Raw genomic sequence first — 13,588 nt, 5'->3', positions numbered from 1 at the left:
GCTTAGTCAGATTGATCCCAACAATATGTATTGTCATAAGATATAAAGAGATGTGCTAGAATTAGGGAGGAAACGTCTAGGTTTATCGCAAGACTAGACATATGAGTGCATCTAAATCGAACATTGATAGTTAAATTATCTATATGTGTTGTAGGGAAGTAGAGATAGCAATGAAACCCAAACCCGATGGGAAAACCCAAAACCCAACATAATTTGGAAGGGTAATACCCGACCCATTAGGGTTTGGGATTAGTTTTTAAATTTTTAGCGGGTTTGGACGCGTTTGGGATTTCTAATATACCCGATTACCCGATAACATAGACCCATTTACCCGATTATATACCCGATGTACCCAATATAGCTTATTATATATATATATATATATATATATATATAAATACTATATTCCAAATAAATTATTTGTCAAAACTTGTTTATGTCATTTATTTGAGGTATTTTATCTTTATGGTAATCATTTTTGTAATCGATTAGTTATATTTTGTCAAAACCCGGTAGAAACACGACGGGTTTTGAGCCGCGTATACTCGACGGGTATTTTATCAAAACCCGATGGGAAACCCGATGATAAAACCTGAAACCCGACGAGTAATTACCCGATTAAAAACCGACGGGTTTGGGAAGGGGTTGGTACGGATTTTAATAACCGGGTATGGGTTTAGGATTAACTAAACACGACCCAAACCCGACCCATTGCCATCCATATAGGGAAGTAGAATGTATTTACACTTATTAATTATTATTAGAGAAGTAGGAAAGATTTCTAGCCATAACAGGTTTGATCAGTGTAAGTCTGAGCCCGCTATATCGGATCTAGTCTACAATTTGAAACTTTGTAATACAAAGAGCCTTTATAAATAAAAATAGGGAAATTTACAAAGGCATGTTAACCATAGAAATATCCAACATAGGCAAAGTCATGGAACAAACGAGGTTAATCAAATAAAGACAAAAAATCTATTAGACATTAGTATGCATCGTTTGGGCCGGGACTATAATCCTATCAAAGCTGACATTAGCAAACCTTTATCTGATCTGAAACATGACACAAATAGGTTATGAGGAGCCTAAAGAGGACCGATTAGGCTAGGAAGGTGCAAATTGTGCTTAAGCTACAAAGTAGCCTAACACTATGAGGGAAAGCTCTACTTTAGACGATTGTGTTTAGGATACAATGGACTCGTTCCTTTAGCGTTTAGGCTCTTTTGTAGCCTAAACACAACCAACGCCTTCCTAGCCTAGTCATTCCTCTTAATGCTTCTTTATAGCTTATTCTTGACACAAGTCATGTAAAGGCAGCGTCAGCCAAAGGGAGGGCAAGAATGGCGACCAGTCCATGCCCAATATCCTGCGAGACACACAATAAAAGCCTATAAAATTACTATTAGTGCAATGAAAAGAGTGTTAGTATATGGAACAAAAGGTCATGGGTTCAATTCCCATGTAAAGTGTTTTTAATAGAAAAAACTTACCTTTGTGTTTTATATGGGTCATCACAGTAACTTGTTTATTATATTTTGTTTTACTTTGATTAGTGTCGGGCTTTGGAAATACAAACCAACTGGTAAATTACTAAATTATTTATCATATAACTAAAATGTAATATTAAAGTCCTTTTTTTACTCGTCCCGAGCGCTGACATTTTTAAAGGATTATTAGAGACCTAGGTTTTTACCACGCGGATTTATAAACAATGATTTTCAATGTTGACCCAAATGATGACTTATCATCTTATCTTATGTGTCATTATTGATTGGCATCACTAGCTTTGATAAGTGAGTTTTCAATGCTATTTTGAAATTTTTCTTGGTCATCCATATTTTATAAATTTATCCATGTGCAAAACGATTAAATCGTGTTTCTTAAAGAGTGAGTTGAATGAAAGAGTTTATAAACCAAACAACCTCTTACAACAATCCACATTAAGGGGATATAGAAAATCCTTACGGCATATAGCAATTCTTTTGACATCATGTGCCGTCTTTTCCAATCCAGAAACCACATGATCGACAATGTGACATTGCCACTTACCACACGTGCACTTTATAATCTCTTTAAAGTTTTTGCATCAACCCCAAACCCTATACATATTTTAAATTTTAAGGGTGCATATTTGCATATTATAAGTTATATTATATTTGATTTTTTAAATAAACCACCTGAGAATTGACAATTAGACATTGCCAATTATCACACGTGCACTTTTAAGTTTTAACATCTCTGCTACGTGTTAAACCAACCTCCAAACACAAAACATGCATAGAAACACATGCATATATCATCATCATTATCATCATACTCAGTATATCCCACTAATAACAAAGATATGGTAGGGTCTGAGGAGGGTAAGATGTAGACACTCTTACCTCTACCATATAGGAATAGAGAGACTGCTTCCGGTGAGACACCCGGCTCGATAGTAGTTTTGCATCAAGCCTTAGACATAAGACACATATGACTCAATCATCAGGGCACCGACTGATTGGTGTATGCACCCTTGTCTTTCGGCTATCAAAGCCACCACATGATGTCTGATTAACCTTCCGCTACTTTTAACTTTATTTTCACGAGATTAGTAAAATAACGTCAAAATTAGTGCAATTTCACTTTTGCCCACCCGAGGGTTCACACATATATACATTGTATGTGCGCATCGCAAGCAGGGCGATCACATACACAGATGTAACTCTGTAAGATCTTTCGTAGAAACACATACATATATATAAACATATGATTAAGGGTTATCACTATTTTTTGAAATCAAACTAATTATATGCTCCCTATTCTTTACACAGATGTAACTCTGTAAGATCTTTCGTAGAATTTGTGAGAGTAAATTCTTTTACGGTTAAATTCAACAAAAGGATTCTAGTTCAACGCGTCCGGTTGACTTTCCTGTGTTTACTAGATATGGTCCCTCCACGTACTATTTTTTCGCCTTGTCAATAATTATATATACATGCACGTTCACCATTCATCAATATACTAACAACATCAAACACCTTATAATTAATATTATTTACGATGAATGCTGCATCAGAACCGAGAGATCATGAGCCAAAATACAGAGGTGTGAGATTGAGGAAATGGGGCAAATGGGTATCCGAGATCCGCCTGCCCAACAGCCGCGAGAGGATCTGGTTAGGCTCATACGACTCCCCCGAAAAAGCTGCTAGAGCTTTTGATGCAGCGGCTTTTTGCCTACGTGGCAGCTCTGCCAAGTTCAATTTCCCAGACCAGCCATCCAACATGGCTGCTGCTCGCTTTGCCAACTCATTTCCTGACGCCGTCGTCCCCATGGAGACACACACTTCTGCCGCCACCTCTTCCTCGTTTGTCTTTCATGATAACGATATATTTTCCGGATTTGGTGATTATTTTATACAGCCCCCACCTACCGTTTCTCCTAGGTTTCGTGATTACGATGAGGAGATTTCAAGCGACGCGGACATCTCGCAAGGCCCATCGTTCCTCTGGAACTTTTAACCAATCCAGTTAATTACGTACGCAGACTGTCAACCATAAAATATGCTACATAATACATATTCATCTAGGAGTGCAAAAGGAGACACAGATTTGGAACTGCCTTATTTTTGCGTACGGAGGGAGGTTCATACGCACGTTACCATATTAAATAATTACACCGGAGGCAATCTCTTTTTTAATCATGTTAATTTTTGTTTTTCCTCAATGCTTGTACATAACTCATTTCAGAAGTAAACATCAGATAACCTTTTCATGTCCTATGAACAATGTCTTTATATATGTAGAAGAGTAAATTACATATTTTTAGTATTTTATAATTTACAGACTTAATTAGTTTCAAGGGTGGATACTATCATTTGGAGGATGACAAAAGTAATATATGACTCTTTAAGGTAGGGACTAGCGGTTACCGGCCGTAACAAAAATACCTTTACCAATTTTTCTAAATTCTTGATAACGTTACTGGTATTGAAGACAAAATTCAGGAAATACCAGTACGATATCGAAAACTCAAAACTTGAAACTGACGGTACCAAATCGGTACAGGTACCGAATCGGTGCCGATACTCGTTTTGTTCATCCTACTTCAAAAATTACAAAATAGACATTTTTGTTTTACAAATATATATTTTGACGTTTCGCTTGCCATATCTACATTGGTGTGTGGAATCTATCGGTGGCTGTTCACGAGTCAAGCCAGTATGGTTTCGAGCTTGGGCTCGAAATTAAACGGGGCAACTCAACTAAGGCTCTAGCACGGTTATGAAGGTAAACGAGATTAAGATCGAGCCAACGAGCTGAGCCATGATCGAGCCGAGCCTAGGTCGATTTTGGCTCGGTTACAAAAATGAGCCAACTCACCTCAGGATGTTTCAAATAAAGTTTTTTTAGCTAGTTTTGTTCGAGCTTTTATCGAGCGAGCCATAAGCCCGAGCTTCAAGCCTCGAGCTTTTTGAACAGCCCTTGATTGGCCACATGAACAACCTCGGAACATGCCACTCCGCACTCCTGGGGAGCTACATGTATAGATAGTTGTGGGTTCTAGGGCTATCAGTTTATGACACGGATCTGTTAACACGACGCATGTTTTAATTGGTTTGGGTTTGAGTGTAACAAGTCAGCCTGTATAATACATATTTATATTCATGTCCTAACAGGTTAACGACCTGCTAACATGTTAGTAACCGATGTAGATTTTTAATCTTAAAAATTAAATAAATAACACTCCTAAAGTCCTAAACCTAAAGTCATATTTACATACGACATTTCACTCATGCAGTCAAAACATGATATTATATTTTTAATGAATGTTATGATTTGCATCTATCACTACAAGAAACTCTGGCTTTAGGGGCGACGACCCCTTTTAGGGGCGACAAGCCCCGATCCGCATTGCAGATTGTTAAAATAGGCCTAGTCGGTGATATGAATGTTGATCTGACGGCAAGGGTTTTATTGTACAAGTAACCTTTAGGGGTGACGTCAATAGGGGCGATTTGAGATTGATCGGGTATTTGTGAAATAATTATTTAATTAAATTTGTTATTTAATTATAAAGGTTACTTTTAGTAAAAAATTGCAACTAATAAATAATAACATCAAACTATTTATGTAAAATATATTCGTTTGTATAATACTTGGACTAATAATAATAATATTTATTTTAAATATATATTTTAGATTAAAGAGTTCTAATATATTTATATAATTTTTATTTGTTAAGGATCTTTATTAATTTATAATCTAATTATATATATATATATATATATATATATATATATATATATATATATATAAAAGTTTAGTTACATGAAAAGTACGGAAAACCACAATCACAACGAGTTGGTTATGTTAATATATTAACTAGTTATTATTTTATATTAATTATATTATACTTTATGGATAAAAAAAAATAATTATAAACTTAAATTAACCAAAATTCCTACAAGAACGGGTTGGGGGAATCGAACCCGCGCCCCTAGCCGTTTCTGAGTTTTAAACAAGTTGCACCAGCCAACTCAAGAATCATATGATAACGAATATTTAAATACACACCGACAAACCCAATTTTTGTTAAGAACCCTAGAATCATAATCATTCCATCTGCTATGTGATTGCTTAATTAACCATAGGGTTAATGATATATGGGTTGAAACGATCTTGTAACATAATTTAATTACCTGAGATGATGTTCAGTTGATAGCTTAATTAATAAGAATGTGTCGCCTCAAAACGCGAATACAAACTAGTACATGGCTTATGGTCACGAGGTCATGGGGACGATGCAGCGAGGTTTAATTAGATTATTATGCCTTCTAGATGGTACATCCCCAACTAGGTATAGACGGTTTGGTAATTTTATAATTCCGTTTCATAATGATCTTATTTCCCAAATTAATTATGTCGGTATGGTCGTAATATATGTATTCTTGATCTTCCAAAATCAAATTTGTATAAAGAACGGGAATTTAGGCTCAAGCTAACGATCTAGGTCACGTGTTTGGTTATGGTTACGGTTTTGGGTTAATGGGTAAATGGGTATAAGATATTACTTTACCAGAGTTGCTATAAGGTCCCTACAGTTTTAATGTGGATACATAATGGGGTTAAGTATAGATTAAGGTTAAAATGGTATATAAATGAAAGTTATTTATAAATATTAACTAAAAAACATAAACAAATAATAATAAGATAATAATAACCTGATAGGCGCGATATTTTATTGATAAAATTTCCCGAACATAAAAACGGGTCGAATAACGAATACAAAATAAAAAATTGGAAAATCCAGATTATTACATATGCCTTATAAATATGTTCGTAAGATAAAAAAAATGCCCCCAACATACCCTTTGTATAGACCTATACTTAGGGTTGTAAACAAATAAATTGATTAGCGAACAGTTTGTGAACCATTTAACGGGAATTTCATTTATGTTCGTTTAATAAACGTGCGAAAATGACCAAGAAATTTCGTTCGATTAGTTAAGAAAACAAACATGAACATGAACAGAGCCTCCTTTTGTTTAATTGTGTTCTTGAACGTTTGGTAATGTTTTCATGTGTGTTCGTTTGTATATGTTGTTCATGAAAGTTTTTTGTACATTTATTTATATTATCTAAACATTTTATATTCTTTAATCTATTACCTCTAACATAAAATAGAAATCATATTCTCACATTGTTTACATTTCCTTTCTCATTATTTACATTGATGAATACATCGATCTTAAACTCTAGGTTTCGCCGATTTTATTTGCGTTCATGAATACATTCACTTCCTTGTTGAACGAACACGAGCATAAACTCTCATTCGGTAAGTGTTCGTGAATAGATTATTTTCTTAATAGACCAACATGAACAAGACATTGTTCGTGTTCGTTCAGTTCGTTTATAGCCCTACCTATACTCCTCGTATTGGTATTTAAAAATCTAAATCTAACCATGTTTTTCAAGAACCAATTCACAAAGGGGTGGGGGTGGGGGTGGGGGGGAGTAATTGACATATACTCTGCGTATAGGTCAGTCGTCAGGCAAGATCTGACACTTATAATTAGCACTGCATTTTAAGGTTAATCTCTATACATCGTGTATAGATCTATACACAACGTATAAGTGATAGTTTGGGTATTAAAATCCCTGAGCGTATGAATAAAACCACCCCGTAAAAAATGTAGCGATGCTTTAGTTATCACGTGTGTATTTTTTGGTCCATAAATAAACACCATGACAATTGACATGAGTTATATATTGCTAATTTTCTTACGCATATTTTTAGTCTCTAAGGTGCAATTTGTTTTTTAAAATGTAAAATATTTGCAGTGTGTGGACCATATATGCAAACCTATATAGAAGAAGAGGTGGACCAAATGTCGGGAGTTTGTTTTTGAACTTCTGCAGACTTCTAAAATAAACTGGAGTTTATTAATGTACCATCTTATTCCAAAGTACACTACATCTTCAAAAAACCTAAATCTCGATTTTCATTAATATCTCATGTACATTCTCTTGAAACGACCACCAGACAACGAGATCGGAATATTTCACCGGTTAAAACCAAAAGTAGACTAGTACTACGTGTCCCTTTCATTAAGAAAACTTATCTCTTTCCGGTGGAGGGGGGCGATGGCCGGTGAAGGAGCGAGGTGTGGTGGCTAGGTTGAGATTCTGCGAATGAGAACGATAGTTTATAGGGTTAGATAGTGGTTAGAAGATGTAACAAAACGTTGAGCCAGATCTACACCAAAAAAGAGCTCGTGCATATATTTTTTAATAAAACGTTTACGAGAGAACAAACACTCTGCAAAAGCTCACGCATGGTATGATCTGTGTGGCGCATATAAAAGAGCTCCCGCAGAGCTTTTTTCAGAAAACAAACACCATCTAAGAATTTTAAACCAATCTCCAAACCAGAATCATGTATAAAAACACATAAATATAAACATCTAATTAAAAATATATATTTGTTGGTTATGAGGCTTGATTTGCATATTGAAGTAGTTCAAAACACAGGTTTGATAAAAAACGACTTGATTAACTGTAACTGAAATACAAAGGCAAAGAACGACTTGATAGACAACCCTAAACAAGCGACGATATTGCCCATACAAACGTAACATAAATGTGCAGTTAGGGGTGTTCAAATTCGAATATCCGGACTTTTGGATATTCGAATTTCGGGTAGTAGATTTCACTATCCGAATTCGAAATTTTAAATACCCGAAGTTCAAATATCCGATCGGATAGTGAACCGGATATCCGAATTATAGAAAGAGTTGGAAAAAACAAAAAAACCCTCTTTTTTTCAAGATCAATATCAATCAAAATCATCTTAGACTCCAAAACCACTTCTCTGTTCTACATGAAAATAATCATTATTCGATTCTTGTCGAGGTTAAGTATACACAAACATTGAACTTTACATTACTCACATTAAACTAGCTTAAATTGCAATTAAATCTCTCTTGGTTCTTAATCAATCACTTTGGCGAGGTCACAGGCAAGGACGCGAAGTTCGACAGTAACCACAGTCCACTAGCTACATGCGAGTGTAAAGGATTGGAGGTCGAATCAGTAACAATAGACGTGAAGGTCGATAGCCACCGAAGAATATGTGAAGGTCGATAACCACCACCGTCCATTGGCGAGATGGGGTCGTAAAGGTCGAAACATCTGAGAAAGTGATAAGAGCAGCATAATTTTTTTTTCTATCTTTTTCCTACTGATTTTTTGTAATCCTATCATCTCCGCAACAATCATTTTTTTTCGAACTCTAACTTTGATTTTCTATCTTTTGTTTCATTCACTCTCTAAAAAAAACCCCATGAATCATGTCTTCTTTTGCTTCACCAACTTTTCTTACACACCACAACATCATCTTTTATTTAAGATGGGACTTATCATACGGTCGTCCATCTGGCGGGGCATATCAAGGATAATAATCAATACAATCCCACGAATCATGGCCGGTCAAATATGAAGATATTCTCTTCATAAGTTATGCCTTGCCTATAATTGTAATTGTATGTATTCTTAGAATTAGCTTCCAATTCTTGTATGTATATATATGTCTTATTGTAATTGATAAAGTGTGTTTGATTATACTCTTCTTCTAATATTGTGATTGTTTATCATTTTTTTCAAATCATTCTATTCCTTGTTACCTACATGGATAGCTCAGTCCCCTAAAAGATAGAAAACATGACCAATTATCCAGCCCACTAAATTTACCCTTGACCCTAATTAAAACAAACAAAAAAGCGCGCTGAATTAAAACTCCTTCTCCAAGCAAGTAATAAACTAAATCTGACCCAATCACATTACCCAAAACCGTGACCCGTTAACCCGATACTGACCTGTGAATAAACGATTATTCTAACAATATTCGCATATCATTATATTTTGAAATCAAACGTATTGTTAGATATATATGTTCCCTATTATTTACACAGATGTAACTATGTAAGATCTTTCGTAGAATTTGTAAGGGATTCTTTTGCGGTTAAATTCAACGAATGGATTCTAGATGGATGAACGCGTCCAGTTGACTTTCCTTTGTTTGGTCGTTCCACGTACTATTTTATCTTCTTCTGAAACAATTATATAACACATTTACCATTCATCAAGACGTACGCTAACGAACAACTTCAAACCATTAGTGATGATCATGAAACCGGCATCAGAAGTAACAAAAGATGAACCAAAGTATAGAGGTGTGAGATTGAGGAAATGGGGCAAATGGGTGTCGGAGATCCGGCTGCCAAACAGCCGCGAGAGGATCTGGTTAGGCTCGTACGACTCACCCGAAAAAGCTGCTAGAGCTTTTGACGCGGCGGCATTTTGCCTACGTGGCAGCTCTGCCAAGTTCAATTTCCCAGACCAGCCGCCCAACATTCCTGGAGGGAGCGCTCTTTCTCCCTCCGGGATACAAGCGGCTGCTGCTTGCTTTGCCAACTCAGTTCCTGACGACATCATCCCCATAGAGACGCACACCGCCTCTTCTTCCACCTCCTCCTCGTTTGTGTTACACGATAATGACACGGAATACGATGTATTTTCAGGGTTGGATGATTATGTTATGCCGCCGCCACCAATGGATTATCCTATGCTTTCTGAATACGATGAGGGGGAGAATTCAAGCAATGGAGACATCTTGCAAAGTCCATCGTTCCTCTGGAACTTTTAATCAATCTAAGTAAACCAACCATATATATATATATATATTCATCTAGGAGACTAGCTAAGAGTATAAAAAGAGTCATAATTATACCGACAGTGTCGCTATGAGCGCCTTATTTTTGCATGTTAAGAGTATAAAACAATATCATATATTCGCGTAGGAGCCAATCTCATTTTTAATCTTGTTATTGCTTTTCTTAGAACTTGTAGAAGGTCACATCTCAGAAGTAAACATCAGATAAAATTTTCATGTCGTATGAATATACTATCTTTATGTTTGTAGAATAGTAAAGTGCATATTTTTAGTGTTTTACAACATGTTTAGTTTCCAGAGTGAATGCTACATGTGTAAAGGACTTTTATGTTTGGAAAACTAACGTTGGACTCTTTATAAGTTTACAAAATAGACATAATTAGCTTTTGGTTTTACAAGATTAAACTTGTACATTTTGCCTGCCGGCCGGCCACATCTACATTGTACGGAATCCCTCGGTTACATGGACAACCTAAGAATGTGCCACATGAATTCTTTAGGCGAAAACTAAAGCCGCTGGTTAAACAACTATCTGCTGGCGATATGCCAACCAATGTTGAACCCGCTAACAACCGTACAAATGTTTCAGGAACACTAATAGGAATCGTAATATAATTTTGTATTTAGATAATTGATTTCCATATCTTCGGTAGTTATTGTTGAGATCGATCTTATCTCAAAGATAGAAGATACAGTGTAATTATATATACATTTATGTGAATGAGAAGAGGGCAAGCATTGCGGATAACCTAATTCTACATGGTTTCAAAGATTCACGGATAATTAATGTTATCACTTTGAGCTTCTCTCAAAGTAAGTGTGACTCCTCCTTATTCACACTACACCGAGACAATGAAACGGCATACTTACTCTTGTACGTACATACCACTCGTAACCTCGACTGATGTTCTTTACGTCGGTTGCTAAGACATCTTGCTAGTGAATTCGCCATGAAAGATCTCAGCCCGTTGAGTTATTATCTTGGTAATCCTGTCACATGAAAATGGGATACTATGTTTTTGACCCAACAAGCTTATATAATTACATGTGTATGTTCTATCTTTGAGATAAACACCCCACCCGTGAGTTTTTCTGTTTTTATTAAAAAGAAAAAGTGAATTTGAAAATCAAGTTATTTTTTATTTTTAAAACTTCCCAACTAAAACCTTATATTGGATATGCAGGTGAGCTTGTGAAGCAAATGGAATTTAGAAATTATAATTAAAAAACTTAATAATAAACAAATAGATAAAAATAATAAAAGTGAAAAGGAGCCATAGGATTGGAAGTGGCCTAACAAAATCACAATTGGTCGATGCCTCGATGATGTGGCAATATTTTTCTCGTTTGGATTTTGGAGTTAAAAGTTAAAACTAGTTAGCTAGGTTGTGGGTTAAAGTAATTCGGATGGCCGGCGTAAAGCCGTTGTTAGGTGGGGGGTAAAATTAACTTTTTAAGTATTCTTTATTTTTAAAATATGATATTTCAAACCCGCCTGTTTACACTAGCTAATTAATAACAACTACTTTTGACAAAAAAACATATATTTGTACATACGCTAATGGGTTCGTCAGAGCATAGGCCATAATATATTAAGATAAAAAGTAAGATGATATTTAATTTGTTGAAAAGTTTTGGTACGGATATAACTATGTATCGTTCTTGATGGTAGCGACGTGAAGAAGGTTAAGACTTAAGTAGAATAGATGTGTAGAATTTGAATATTAATAACAATAGTAATTAACTTAAGTAGAATAGATAGGTAGCGGCGCAGCTTGTTGTCCGTCTATCTGTCGTTAGTATGTAATTGTCCCGGTGTAAAGTTTATGTATATTTAATTAACTTTATAAAGTGGTTTCCTTATTATAAACATGGGTGATAGATGTTGCATGTGTCTCGTTTAGGCATCCATCTAATCAATGTTTTCAGACCCGGCGCGGACGTCGACCCGGAAGCCTTACCGGGTCAAAGGTCGAACCGACCCGAGAGGGCGGACCGGTGTTTGACCCGGATGACGTCATAAATAATTTAAATATATATTTATTTATATATATAATTCATATACATATAAAAAATAATTATAACAAAAAATAATAATAATAACAAATTTTAATGTTTATTTATGTTACATACATTGCTTTTTGAATATATATAATTTATATTTGATCAATAAAGATATCAAAGAAGCTTGGTTGGTTGGCTACTAGGTAATTATTAAAGCTTCTATCTAGGAAAAGACCCAAGTTTGAATCCCATCATCCACATTTCATTTTAGATTTTAGAAATATATAGGATTTAACGGTTGACCCGCCGGGTCACCGGGTCCGGGTCGACCGCCACCCGCAAGACCCGGCCGGGTTTTTAGAAAACGGTCCAAATACCTCGACCCGGCCCGGTTTAGAGCCCAGGTCCCAGTCGGACAGATCCGACCGGCCGGGCCGGGCCGGGTTTCAAAACACTGCATCTAATCATCATGGCTATTGTAATTTCCTTTGTCTCCATATTTGATGAGTCTTCCTTTCTGTTTGCTTCTTTTTGGCCACCAAACAATATACATAGGTCGCGTGACTTCTTTGACCCTTCCTTTGATCTTGACCATACATTATGATGGTGCCAATGCAGGATCACACACCCATGTAACACCTATCACCTATGTTTTTGTCTCACCAAACTGAGATTCGATTCGATCGAGTCTAGCATCTGGACTAGATACCATGACCCCAACGACGAATTTGCAGTATTAATTGATATGACAAGAATTTTACTTTGTTTGGCAAAATATGGTTTGATCGACATCAAATTCAAATCAACACCAAAAACTAACGCTCCATTCTTATAGCTAAGCAAGTGTTTAGTTTACCATATATATCTTCAATGATAAATGATTTGAAACAATGGTCGGTTGTGTTTTCAAGACGAAGGCAAATTATATGACCTCACACAATGTGTTAAGAACACACCAAAGATAATAATTTAGATGCAAAACAATTATTTCAAGTCAATGAAAAGGTAAAGATTCCATCATCTAGATAAGTGGATGTGGATATCGTACCATTAGTACTCTTGTGACACGATTTCATCAAAGTATATGATGGAGAGGATGCTAGTAAGACACATAAGATAATACTGATATTTTTCTAGACGACAAGCGTATTTGGGACTAAAACTTTGATCACGAAAGTTGCGATTTTCCGTATTGGTGGGATAAATTGTGATTTTGCTTTTGTGCTAATTTATGGTGTCATTCTGTAACAAGTGCAAAGTTGGATAGAGTGACATTATGTTTTCCAAATTATATATATGATGGCAAAGTAATTAGATTATTTGTAATGTTATTGTAGGGTACGGGCAACACCATAGTCCATATGTTAC

The 13,588-nt window shown here is 35.7% G+C and overlaps 2 pseudogenes; both read left to right on the top strand.

The window, feature by feature from the left end:
• The first annotated feature begins 3,042 nt into the window (after window positions 1–3,042).
• LOC143561762 (ethylene-responsive transcription factor ERF018 pseudogene) lies at window positions 3,043–3,504 on the top strand (annotated as a pseudogene).
• A 6,160-nt stretch (window positions 3,505–9,664) lies between these two features.
• LOC143561751 (ethylene-responsive transcription factor ERF017 pseudogene) lies at window positions 9,665–10,190 on the top strand (annotated as a pseudogene).
• Window positions 10,191–13,588: the final 3,398 nt, after the last annotated feature.

Source organism: Bidens hawaiensis, unplaced genomic scaffold, assembly GCF_021521415.1.
Source record: "Bidens hawaiensis isolate Kalapana, Puna unplaced genomic scaffold, B.hawaiensis_p1.1 tig00001179_1, whole genome shotgun sequence".
Classification (NCBI taxonomy): domain Eukaryota; kingdom Viridiplantae; phylum Streptophyta; class Magnoliopsida; order Asterales; family Asteraceae; genus Bidens; species Bidens hawaiensis.
The sequence above is the reverse complement of the archived record's forward strand: the minus strand, read 5'-3'. Positions and strand labels throughout refer to the sequence as shown.